The 13,609-nt window shown below is 54.4% G+C and overlaps 1 protein-coding gene across 5 annotated transcripts in view; it reads right to left on the bottom strand.

The window, feature by feature from the left end:
* Positions 1-13,609, bottom strand: part of PHACTR2 (phosphatase and actin regulator 2) — a 189,025-nt gene that overhangs the window by 88,033 nt on the left and 87,383 nt on the right. The gene's annotated exons all lie outside the window — the stretch shown is intronic.

The raw sequence follows: 13,609 nt of genomic DNA, 5'->3' as shown, positions 1-13,609 counted from the left end.
TAAATGGAAAGCTAGTATAGCTGCAAGAGATTCTGGGATCTGGGGTCCTGTGTGTGAGGGAACACATCTTTGTATGCCTTCACCAGAAGAAAGGCACAAAGTTCCAGGACTGCATTCAAATCAGACGAGCAAGGGCAAGGGCTTAAAGGACCCCAGGGTTTAATGGTGAAAAGCTGGAATGAGCCCCGTGTTCATCAACAGGAGACTGAATAAACACACTGTGTAACATTCATCCCGTGGGTAATGACTCAGCAATAAACAGTGAACCCCTGAGACATACAGCAAAGGACTGGACTCAGAAGACGACATACTCTATTAGGATCCCATTTACATGAAGTTCTGAAGTAGGGAAAAAAAAAAAGGAAAATCAGAACAGTGGTGCTTCTGGGGGGAGGCAGTGATGGGAATTCCTCAGCAAGTGCACAGACCTGAGCACACCTGGGCACAGAAGCCAGTGGACAAGGCCAGGTGGCCTGAGGCTGTGAGCTACTGCAGATGAAACTGGACACAGCTCTCCAAGGGCAATGAATGGCTGCCTGGTCTTGGGTAGGTGATGGCAATTAGCTCTTCATGTGGAACTTGGGATTTTAGGTATTCCAGTTTAGCTAAACTTTAGCTTCAAAAAAAAAGAACTACAAACAAATAGTGAAGCCTAATTAATGATATGCATGATGAAGTGTGTGGGGTAAAGTGTACTGACATCCATCAGAAATAAGACGTGGATGGGCAGATGACTGACAGGTGGATAAATACGTGGTAAAGTGAAAACGAGCACAGTGGTAACCAGGGTTGATCTGGGTAGGGGTAGGTGGGAGTTAACATGCAATTATTTCATCCTGTCTGAATGTTGAAAATTTTTCATAACAAAATACTGGTAGAACAAAACAAGACAAACATCGAACAGCAAGGACTTCTGTTTCTGGAAGACGGAGAAGGCTTCCTTCCCCCTTCTGCCACTAAGTTCAACTGGAAAACCGCACATTAAATGTACAACCACCACAAGACTCTGCAAGGTGGACAGAAGAAAGCAGACTAAGGACCCTGAGACCCAGGAACGAAACGGCATGTGAGCTCCCTGAGTTTTCTTTTTGCCTCATTATCCCAGACTTGCAGCTGAAAAGCCAGGAGCCAAGAAGCATCAACAGGCACAGGCCAAAAAGGCCTCAACGAAGTCCTGCTCTCTCAGCCAAAGATGCAGGAAAGGGGCTGTCTCGCAAACAGAGCGCGTAAGTGCTCCACTGCAGGTACCTCAGAAGGCACCGTGCCCACCTGCACCAGCACGGGTCAGAGGAGGCACCCCACGGCACCAGGAGACGTAACGGGGCGCCCCTCCCCTTTCCTGCGGAGGACGGGGGTGCTGGAAGAGGCCTAGGGGAGAGTCAGGACATTCGCCCCCAACCAGCAGGCACAAGGCACCCCACCCAGGTGTAGTGGGAGTTGAAAGCCCACCCCCCATACCAACGGAGGCTGGGTGGAGACCCTGGACTTCCACCTCCAGCTGGCGGCAAGGCAGCGCCTGCCCCCGCACCTCCCCGCTGATGAGGTGTCAAGGTCAGTTGAGGCAGAAGGTTTCAGTAAGGTCTAGCACCTCATAACATAATAAAGAAATGTCTAGGTTCCAATCGAAAACCACTGATCACACCGAGAACCAATGAGAACTCAAAAGGAATGAGAAAAAGACCATCCCTGGATGCCAGGCCTAAATCCTCCTGCGCTCTCCTTCCAAACAAGGGTGATAAAACTGGTCTCATCAGATTCCAGGTGCTAGGGCGCAGCCGAGGTCAAGTGGAGATGCACGTCCATCCTGTGCTGACTCAGCCTGCGGGTCCTGACCCCATCTTCCCCAGGACATGCTGACTCAAGGCTCTGCTAGAGGACAAAGGAGAACCCAGACTTGCTTTGCTGCTTCTCCTGCCAGCAGCCCTCCTGGGCGAGGGCTGACCCCAGCAGAGGGCCTGAGCATGTAGTTTTGTCTTCCTCATGGAGACCTGACTTTGAACTCCATTTTGAACAATCTAAATGTTGTGAAATACGAAAGTGCTGCACATTACACACACAGGGCAGAGGCCTCCATCTCAAGTGCCTTCTCGTGGCTATACTCTCACGTGCTTTCTTACACTGAAGCAGGTTTCTTTCCCAACCCACTCATCTGGGTCTCAGACACACCACAAAATATCTGCTTTTGATCTGAACCCAATGAAGCAAAGTTTATTTTTCTCCTGGAAGCAAACTAACAATAATCCACCCTCCACAAAAAAACACACACAAAAATCCAACAATTACCTAGGTGACAGAGAACGCAGGGAGGAAGGTAGAATGAGGTAGCTGGTGAGTGAAAAACAGAAGGTGTAATGCTAAATTCAAAGCCCACCTAAGAATTCACTGCCTCTGTCTTCTGCATTAGGCATTCCCACTTCTAGTCTTCAGGTCTGCTTGGAAAGGCCCAGGCCGGTGCCAGGGGCCCTGGCAGCCACATGCACACACCTGTACCTGGCGGAATGGCTCCACCTGCGACTCGGTGGCTGTTGGATAAACACAGGTGGCCACTCTGCACCTGGAATCCAGAGCTGTCTGCACAGCTGGTCAACACACCGCACAGCCTCAAACACGGACACCAAGGCGATGGCGTAAGCACCGAGTAGCACCGAGAGGGCCTTGGGGCGCCCTGCTCTCCCCCGATACCCAGGGGACTGCTGGCAGCGAGGGTGTTTCAAGACTTCTTCTTTCCAGCCTTTCTGCCATTAAGCTTGGGTTGAAACTTACTTTCTAAAGATTCTTTCCAGAGAAGCCTAATGAATTTTGCATTCACATGGTGATAAGGGCAAACTGCTGGGTACATTCCAGAGAGCCTATACCTCTCGAGTGTTTTAAATGTTATTTTGACCCACTTTTACACCCTCAAGAGAAATTTGTCTTCATTGAAACTTTTCTTTTCGCACTTGAGATCAACATTTTGAAATCTAGCATATTTCAAAATACAAGCAGTCATTGGCTGCTTGAATGTAAAATTAAGCCCCATTTCCCCACTGAGATGAGTCCACGCCTGACGGCTTCCCTCACCAAGGGCGAGAATTCAGAGAAGACATGAACAGAAATTTGCCAGTTACACAGGTCCAAGGCAAAAGTGACCACCCAAACCAAAAATAAATGAGGCTGACAGCTAGTGCGTAAATCCTAGGTCTGCCTAATCTTAATTCCTGTTGAGAGATGAGAACTGAACGACAGGAACTTTTAAAAAGAAGTGAATCTACTATGAACGCGTGTTGTATTTTTTGTAACCTTCAGTAGCTGTGGGGTGTTTCAGATACTCATCTCTCTCCACCCATGTTTCAGTCACTTAGAAGGTGAGAAAAGGGCACGCCATATTCCACCTCACACGCTGTGTGGATGGAAGGCCACCCGCCGTGTTGGGGACCCCTGGAACCGCCTCGCCCAGTGCACTCAAGACCACCTTGGGAACGACCTTGGCGCTGGTCTACCATCCGCCAGCCAACGAAGGTGGAAGAGGAGCCACCTCTGTCCCCAGAGAGCAGGATAAATGACCACGGGGACTCGTGTGGCAGCACTGGACACCACCGCTGTCGCCGGTGCTGAAGGCGCGTGCTCACGAGGCTCCTGGTGGTGAGTCCACTGCACCAAAGAAAAGTAAACCCTGGAAGGAGCCCTGGACAACACATCTGAACACCAACGGCCCAGAGGAGTCCAACAAAGAAAACCCACCCGAGCAACTGAAGATACGGCTTCTGGGTGGTTTCCCTTGTGCCTTTGTGATTTTTTCTGCTTACACAGCATTAAAATGCTGTTTTAGTTTCTACTACAGTTTTTAGGTTTCCACTGTAATTCTGTGACTGTCCCCTTCAAAGACCACAGGACATCTGGCGAGGACACTCAGAGCTGGCTTGGGGAAGATTTAACGTCCTTTCCTGCGCCCGTGGCAGGCCCTACCTGAACCGCTGGCTCAGGACGTGCTCCTCGCATGAGGACACATGCATGTCCTGGGTACAGGGCCAAGGAGACCACCAGGCCAGGGTGTCCTGGGGCCACCGCCAGTGGGGCTGGACACCGGGTCGCGGCAGCCAAGGGGCCGTCCTCTCCAGAAGCGTCTAATGGATGGACGCCCTTACTCCCACACGCCTCTCAGTCCACGTGGGCTGGATCCAACCCGGAGGAAGGGCCAGTGGAGGGAAGAGAAAGCGAGCACAGGAGTCACGTCCGGGGCTTGGTTTAACAAATCCGCAGCCCTGCATGCTTCCACTGGGAGGGAACAAATCAGTAAACGGATGGCGGGCAGCACTGCCGGTTTCTCACTTGGAGTGCGGGTAACAGGCAAGCAGGGGCACGTAACAGTACCTATGGCATGGGATTATGCGGGCGTCATCGGTGGACGCGTGTTTGGTTTAACATGGATAGAAATGCGCCCTACAAGCTGGGGAGCACTGCCAAGCCTCTGCATACCCGGAGCCCGGGGTTTGGTTTCTACATACCACCCCCCAATGCAAGGAACGGGGCTCCTTGGAGAAGTGGCCAATTCCAGGGCAGGAATCGCCAAGGTAAGCCTGGAATATCCAAGACGCCAGGAAGTCAGCAACTGCTAAAAAGTAACAATAATAACTGATGGGGCATGTCAAAGAGACACAGGAGCCAGGTAAAGGGGTGTCCAAGGGCCACGCTGGGACAATGGGAACAGGAAAATAAATGACAAAGAGCTGAATCATAATCTAAAGTAGAAGATAAATACCCATGAATCCACACAGGTAAAAAAAAATACTGAGCAAATAAATGCATGTAGGGGAAGAGACAAGTGTGTATGAATTTCCAGACTACACATGGAGACCGTCCTGACAGGTGGAGCACAGCCCCTGCTCCTTGGGGTGGGCTGTGCATGGTGATTCCTTCCTGGAAACACCTGGCAGACAGGTGACCTTAGCCAGGTGAGCTGGTCAGCGCGCACAGGGAAACGGGCTGCTGAAACGCTGTGGCGAGAAGGGCCCTTAAAACCTGCGGCTCCAGGGGCCGGAGAAGAGGCCCCGCTGGGGAGACTGGGGCGTTCTCATGCGGAGCGAGAGGCTGAACCTTTCAGGTGGCAAGCAAGGGGGACGGCCCCAAAGGGACCAAACCAAGGGCGGCTGAACTTGAAAGCGATGCCAGTAAGAATCTTCGCACGGTCACTGTGGCCCACATTCACAGGAAAAAGAGAAACAAATTGATAGCATCATCTCTTTGAACATGTGAAAATTTAAAAGAGGAACTAGAGAATTCTTAAACTTTCTCTACATAAGCATATGCCACTATTCAAAAGCAGAGGGTAACAGAATTTTGGAGTTGGATAGTTGGCCCAGAAGAAAATTGCCTTTAATCAGCTGACAGTGCCTGCCGAACACAGTCAGCATTTAGGAGATAATTACGGTGAAAAACATTAAAAAGTAATTGGCTGCTGTCTTTTCAAATCCAGAGTTATTTTGCAGTAAGAGTAAACAAGAACTTAAACAGGAGCTGTTGAGAAGATGCTGAGGTGCACAGCCCCCCAGAAAACGACCGCACTGGCACAGCGAGTCCCAATTCCCGATCGATGGCCACCTGCCCTCTCCCCTCCGCGCCCCCAGGTACCAGGGCCCCGACCTCCATCTCCACCAACTTGTTTAGCCTGTTCTTGAACTTCAGCCTGTTCTTTCACGAACATCACGTCTGTGACATGCCTCCTTGGAGCCTATTTTCAGGGCACGCACGTTCCAAAGCGGAGCAGCCCAGCACAGAGTCACGCACCTGCTGTCGCAGCAAGACCAAATCCATGGCGTGAAAGGCTGAGTCCCGAAAATGACAAGCTATGCAGAGCTCTTCTCTGTGGAGAGGCTTCAGCGAGCACTTTCTTGATCTGGAAAATGTAAGTAAAAGCTCCCGGCCCTTACTAGGTTTCTTGGAAAGCTAATCCTACCTGTCCACCACCTTTGGAGGTTGCCCAGAAGCCACGCTCAATGAGCAGCTCACCTAAGCGGGACCAACCCAAAGGTGGGGCAGCACTTGCTTTCCGTTCGCGGTGACAGTGTTATGGGCAATCTCACTCTGCAGACAAGAAGCAGGCTTGGGGGGGAGGCAGTGCCATCTATGGAAGCACCCAGTACAGCATTCCCCGTCCCGGGAACACAGCCCAGTGTAAGGAGGTGTCAGTCATCGAAGACGGGGCGACTCTGGGGAAGCTGGGGGCCTCTGGATAGCATCTTCCCTCATCCGACATGTAAGGAAACAGACCCAAGCCTGCTGGGTGGCTTCCCGAAGTGCCAATCAGCAGACAGCCTCGGCGGGCCAACTCCCAACGCCTTCCCACTCCACTGGGAGGCCCTCCTTGGAGACGACAGGACAGTGCACCAGCAGCAGCAGCTCCTTCCCACTCCACCAGGAGGGCCTCCTTGGAGATGACAGCATGGCGCACCAGCAGCTACTTCCCGCTCCACCAGGAGAGCCTCCTTGGAGACGACAGGATGGCGCACCAGCAACTCCTTCCTGTTCCCAGGAGGTTCTCCTTGGAGATGACAACACGGCACACCAGCAGCTCCTTCCTGCTCCACGAGGAGGTCCTCCTTGGAGACGACAGCATGGCGCACCAGCAGCTCCTTCCCACTCCACCAGGAGATCCTCCTTGGAGATGACAGCATGGTGCACCAGCAGCTCCTTCCCGCTCCACCAGGAGGTCCTCCTTGGAGACGACAAGACAGTGTACCAGCAGCTCCTTCCTGCTCCACCAGGAGGTCCTCCTTGGAGAAGACAGGACAGCACGGCACACCAGCAGCTTCTTCCCGCTCCACCAAGTGGTCCTCCTTGGAGACGACAGCATGGCGTACCAGCAACTCCTTCCTGCTCCCAGGAGGTTCTCCTTGGAGACGACAGCACGGCGCACCAGCAGCAACTTCCTGCTCCACCACGAGGGCCTCCCTGGAGACGACAGCACAGCGCACCAGCAGCTCCTCTCATCGCAGCCAGTCTATTTGCAGAGCAAAATGCCAAGAAGAAGCTTCAGCCCAGGACAGGCACTAAATCTGGGCTACCGGCCTGGGGTCTGACCCTCCAACTGGGCTGGAGAACTGGAAGCCAAGGAGAGCCCAGACCCAGTCCTGCTACTTCACAGCCCTGGGGCCTTGGGCAGGAACCCCAGTGGTCACTGCTGCCACTGGCAGACTGGGCTCAGCGCTCTTCAGCCCCTCTCCGATTTCCACAACCCTTCCCACTGCTTTGTGGCAACACAATCAAGCCTGTAAGTCCCAAAGCTTGTCTAGTATGCCCCATGGCCCTGGCCACAGCCCCGTGCGGTGGGTGCTGGGAGTATCTCCATCTCACAGCTGGGGAGGCTGCTGCCCACGGACACCAAGAAGCCTGCCCGATGTCACAAAGCCCACGAGAGGGGGTTAAACTGGTGGTTTGTCTCCAGTGTGGGCCACAGGAGAGGAGCTCTATTCTAAGAGCTGACAGACATAAACCCTCCGAATCATAAGCCACGCACCCCACCCTACCCCAGCCCCCAGTCCCTGCCTTGGGCTAATCCAAACGGTCAGGCCAGCTCCCTTCTGCCCCCGAGAGTCACACAAGAGCCACGATGAGGCAACCCCGCCAGCAGCACGCCAGCTGTGGCCCTCGGAGCACGTGGCCTCACCTGGCTGTAGGGCCCTTCCTTGCAATATTAATTTAAGACTATGACTCTATCTGTCCGTTTTTAAACTCGTTTCCTCACAGAGGCATCTGTTTTGTTTAAACCCCCAAAGGGAAAAATTAAAGATTTCCGTCTCCTGCACGCACTGACGGAATTCCAGAGTTTACACCTGAGGCCGGCAGGACTGCGGAGCGAGTGCTGGCGCCACGTGAGCACCGCTGACACCCGACTCGCCACAGGACACCCACCAGCTGAAATCAAGTCCTGGTCCTTGGGGCTTTAAGAAACAGAAGGGACACTTTGAGGGGGAAAGGTGAAGTGAAGAAAACCAGGAGCAGCCTGAGCTGCGGTCACTCAAGAGAAGAGCCGCTGCGCTAGGCCGAGGGCTCCCTCTGGGAGGGGACATGCCGGCCCTGCTTAGGGCAGCGGCGCGCTGGCGGAGTGGACACGCCAGCCTCGTTAGAGCAGCGGTGCGCTGGGGGAGTGGACACCCCAGCCGGCTTAGGGCAGTGGCGCGCTGGGGGAGTGGACACCCCAGCCGGCTTAGGGCAGTGGTGCACTGGCTGGAGGGGACACACCGGCCCTGCATAGGGCAGCGGCGCGCTGGGGGAGTGGACACCCCAGCCGGCTTAGGGCAGTGGTGCGCTGGCTGGAGGGGACACACCGGCCCTGCATAGGGCAGCGGCGCGCTGGGGGAGTGGACACGCCAGCCCCATTAGGGCAGGGGTGCACTGGCGGGAGGGGACACGCCAGCCTCGTTAGGGCAGCGGCGTGCTGGGGGAGTGGACACCCCAGCCGGCTTAGGGCAGTGGTGCGCTGGTGGGAGGGGACACGCCAGCCTGTTTAGGGCAGCTGTGCGCTGGCGGGATGGACATGCTGGCCAGCTTAGGGCAGTGGCGTGCTGGGGAAGTGGACATGCCAGCCTGTTTAGGGCAGCGGCACACTGGCGGGAGGGGACACGCTGGGCAGGAACCAACACGCCCCCCTGCCCTGGCCATTGCCACAGCGAAGCCCAGCGCTGGTGGGGGAGCTGTGGCCCATGTGTGAGGAGGATGGAGAGGCTGACCCTTCGCCAGGGGACATCCGCCAAGTGGGGTTTCCGCCCCGTCCACAGCAGAAGGGACCACCCTGCCCCCACTGAGCCCAAGGGGACGGCTTTGGTGGCAACGTGGCAGACCACGTATGGACACTGCACGGGAAAGCCCGGCGAAGCACCACGATTTTTAAGCAGGCAGCAAAATTTTGCCACAGGCAAAGTTGTGACAGCTTTCTCACAGACGATGACTGTAAGAGAAATATTCCTGAAATACCCATTAGACCCGCACCCAGGCCTTCAGGTCAGAAGGCTGGAGGGGCACATCAGAGCCCCGAGGGGCCGCACGGACGTGCTGGCCCTGTCCGTGAGCCTGGCGGTCCTCCTGGGAGCCACACTCAGCCCCCAGGGGCTACATGAAGGGACGGGACCGTCCCCGCGCAGAAATGGAAAAGGAGCATTTGCGGCAGCTGGTCAGGCGGACGCCCACGGCGACCGCGCCGCTATCCCTGCGGCTCAGTCAGCGGTGCACAATTCAGGCTCCTGGACGTCGGCACAGCAGCAAAAACGGACTGGAAACGATGAGGGGCTCCAGGAGGGCGGGTGGCCTGAGCCTCGGAGGGCCAGGCGAGGCGCCGGCACCGCGAGTGACGGCAAGGGGCTGGCCCGGGAAGATGTCCCGCACGCAGTCACGAATGCCTCTTTGGCTCACGAGGAAGCACTCCTTGCTGAAATTATCGGGGGCGACATCCACACAAGCTGAGGCTCAGGGATCTGCAGCTAGGGAGTGATTCCATCGGGAGGCCGCTGGGGCAGCGGTGGAGAGCTGCGGGGCTCCTCTGTGCACTGAGAAGGGCAGAGGGAAGGGAAGCGTCGTTTGTTCCATGTTCAGCAAGCGTGGGGGCCGAGCCCGCGCGGGGGCTGGACTCCCCAGGATAATCGCAGGACAGGGTGGGGAGGGAGAGCCAGGAGCCCGTGCAGAGAACCGTCCAGAGGTGTAGGGAAGTACGGCAGAACGGCTCGCACTTTGGGGAGCGAACGACGGTCCGGGGACCAAGAGGCACCTGGGCTCCGTTTTAGACGGTAACCAGGGAGGCAGAGTAGCCGAGGGGAGGTGGGTTTCAGACCCAACGGGGACGGGAGGAGGGGGGAGTCCACAGAAGGAGGGTGACGCAGAACTCTGCTTCCTGGGAATGGAGGCATGCATTCCCAATCCATTTACGGGGCGACCTCACAGACAGGGCACCAGGCAGAAGAGGTTTGGAGGGCTGCCCTGGGGAAGCGGCTGTCATGACCGAGACCAGAAGGACGTGGAGAGAAGCTCAAGCGCCTGTGGGTCCTGGGGAGCCCCGGAGACATGCCCGAGGCACTCTCCAGGTCAGAGCCAATGTCAGGGCAGACAAGTTTGGGTGCCACAGAGATTAAGTCCAGTTCCATGATGTGGCTTCAGATTAAACAAGAAGCCATTTAAAAGTCACCTAAAAAGCAAAGGATTAACATGCCTCCATTCATGCCCCTAGTTTCCTTGAGAGAGGTAATTCCACTAGCTGATTATTAGAAGTAACTTTCTAACAATGATGGCTTTAGTGTTGATTTTATATCTTTTCCTCCAATACGGTCTTGTTTTTTTTATGATTTATTTCTCTCCCTTCCCCCACACCCCCCCACCGGTTGTCTGCTCTCTGTGTCCATTCGCTGTGTGTTCTTCTGTGTCCACGTGCATTCTTGTCAGCAGCACCCAGAATCTGTGTCTCTTTTTGTTGCGTCATCTTGCTGCGTCAGCTCTCCATGTGTGCGGCGCCACTTCTGGGCAGGGTGCACTTTTTTCACGCGGGGAGGCTCACCTTGAGGGGCGCACTCCTTGCGCATGAGGCTTCCCTAAGCGAGGGACACCCCTGCGTGGCACGGCACTCCTTGCGCGCATCAGCACTGCGCATGGGCAGCTCCACACGGGTCAGGAGGCCCGGGGTTTGAACCCGGAACCTCCCATGTGGTAGGCGGACGCCCTATCAGTTGAGCCAAATCCGCCTCCCCCAGTATGGCCTTAAATTACAAGATGTCCTGGTGGGTCTCTAAGGTGGAGCAAGCATCCCAGAGAGCAAGGCCGCCACGCATCCTGTGGAGACCCCTAATCCTACAAAGCCGCCGTCAAGCCAAACGGCTCATTCCCAAATTCCATTCTGATATAACTTCTCTTAAGCCTCAATGCTGGCCTGGAGAAGGAATGCTGAATGTGAACTGGAATGACGAGAGCCCCTATCAGAACTCCGGAAGTAACTAGTTGCAGCATGCCTCCTTTTCCAGGACCCATGAAAATAACTTTTTATTGCTGTTATAAGTGATCAGGAAAAAGGAGATTGCGTCCTCGAGGAGCAAGGATATGAAAACAAGAGTAACAGCCCCCAGCGGAGGTCCTCAACGAATGTTTGCAAAATGAACGATTAAGTCACAGGCAAATGCTGGGCGGTAACTCACAAGGCCTGGCCGCACAGCTATGGTTTATTTTAACAGGCCATTCGGTTTTTCACAGTGGAAATTGTTTCCAACAATGTCTTCCTGTAAAACTCCAAATATTTTGAAAGGAAATATAACAAACACTAACGTTTGAAATTGGGAAATGATCAAAACCAGAAGGAAAGAGGACGCACACGCACGAGAACGGTACAGACAACGTTGGCGAATGTTTCAGGGAAGCGAACACTTAACTCCTGCTCACTAGGAAAAACAGTTGCAATAATTTTTATCTGAAATCACCTTTTAAGAACTTTCTATTTTCTCACAGTGATGAGGGTGAATGATTTTTTGAAGAGCGTCCCACACCACTCCCCAGTCACATTCCCGTCTTCCTTCTGTAACTATGCCTACGAAGCACCTCTGATTTGTCTTCAGTCTTCACCTTCTTTCTCCTAACTGGGAAGTCAGAAAGGCAATCTAATTCCATGGTGCAGAAACTGGAAAAGGCAAACTGTCTACCTAAATTGGCACTGAATCCCATATTGCTGTTGTTTCCTCCCATTCATTTTAGGCACTACACATGAAGATTCCAATCTCTCAGAAAACCAGGAGACCGTATTTCTAAGCTGAAATGGAATTCTTTCACCTTCGATGCACTAAGGACAGCGGAAGCCCAAAAAGGCTCAATGCAGCAGTGCCAAGTGCGGCAGGGCCAGCCCCTGCTCAGTTCCAAGGGATCGTTCTTTTAGACAAGCAACAAGTGGCAAGTTTTCTTCCCACTCCAAAGAGAACACAGTACCCCTCTCATCTCACGTTCGACTGGAGAGGTCTGCCTTCATCCCAGCCTCTGCCGCTGGGATGAGAGGCAGATGGGATGTGACAGACAGTGCCTCTGTCCTACCCTTGGACCTCCAGGGAAGAAAACGTTTTTGTGTTATTTAGTCCTTTAGCTATTTGGCGTCCTGGTGACACTCTTAAGAAATGAAAAATAATTAGTCACTTTGCATAAAAGCACAGGCCCGCGGTGGAGGGACATCGTGCCCTCGGCGAGCTTTGAACTGAATGACCCACTCTTGCACCTGCTGGCTGGCAACCTCAGAAGCCATTCAAGCAGTTTCCTCATCCACAGGATGGGCCGCTCGGACCAACAGGGCTGCTCAGGACAACCTCCCGGCAGGCTGCAGCCCGCTGCGCCCACTCAGGGAGGGCCAGCTCATCGGCACCCAAGCAGGAGAGGGGCTGAGACCAGTCTTGAGGGAGGAGGTATGTTGTCCACAGGGGAGCACCGGGGCATGAGCTTTCTCAGAAGCCGTTTCCTGGCCTTCTGGAGAGCTGCACCCCTCCAGGAAAACCAGAATGCCCTAGCGGGTGCAGCAGGCAACGCTGGCCCAGGGCAGAAGCTCCCCAGATAATGGTGAGGGACACAGCCCGGCCGACATCGCCACCAGTGCGCCAAGAAGCCAGCCAGCCGGCGTACTGCCCGCCAGCGGGGAAGCCACTGCACTTGTGTCTGCATGCACTCGGGTGCATTCACTTATACCTGCAAAATCCACGTATTTTTACAGCAAAGTTGGAAAAAAACCCTATTTTATTGAAAAGACTGGTTGCTCACTCGGTTCACTTGACACTTTGTGGATCACGTTGAAAATACAGTTTTGGAGCTACCCAGTGCTGTCGCCTTGGTTCTCTGAAAAGCCTGCACTATATTACATATATTACGTTGCTGCAGCTGCCAATTTAGGAAGTTGCATTTCACGCCTGTTTCCAAATATGCCTAATGTCAACATCTAAAGAGAAAAAAAAAGTTCCGTTTCACAATTCCACGAAGCCCAGGCCCTGTGGAGTCGAGGCCACCTCTAAATTCCACTTTTTATGGCTGGACTGGCCACGAGAGCAGGATAGCGGAGCCCTCGGTCTGCAGCCTTCTCGGGGCTGAGCAGAAGGTTTGCACTCTTTCTCTGCACTTCTCGAACGGGAGGACCACACGAGGCCGGGCGGAGCACTGCAAAACCCCGGCAAGGAGTAGTTAACTGTGGTCGGTTGGCGACTTCCGTCGGCGGCACAGCCTCCCTTGAGGCCTCGGGGTGCAGGGTTCTCGAGCTGGGCTTGAGGGCCTTGGACCTAAGTGAAGTGCTCTCGTTGCAACACACCCACGTCTGGGACGCCTCGCCCGCCTGAAAGTGGAATGCTCCCCACACTCCCATCTGCTAAAGGGCTTTGAAAGCCAAAGCGACAGACGAAAATCAAAAGGGGAGCACCCACGGCCCGTCTCCAGCCTCGCAGAACCATTCTGGGGGTTCGGCTCAGAGCACGAAAGAACGAGGTCTGGCGTGTCGCCACTTTCCACCTCGGCCCCCTCCAGGCCTAACCTGTCTCTAGGAAACTCCCGGTCCATCAGATGCCCATGGAGTTAAGTAATTTCCGAGGTTATGGGGAACTGTAAATACGTTTAAGAGAGAACCTAGGATTCCCAGGTACCGAGG

This window comes from Dasypus novemcinctus, chromosome 11 (assembly GCF_030445035.2).
Source record: "Dasypus novemcinctus isolate mDasNov1 chromosome 11, mDasNov1.1.hap2, whole genome shotgun sequence".
NCBI lineage: Eukaryota > Metazoa > Chordata > Mammalia > Cingulata > Dasypodidae > Dasypus > Dasypus novemcinctus.
This window is presented reverse-complemented; position numbering and strand designations above follow the sequence as displayed.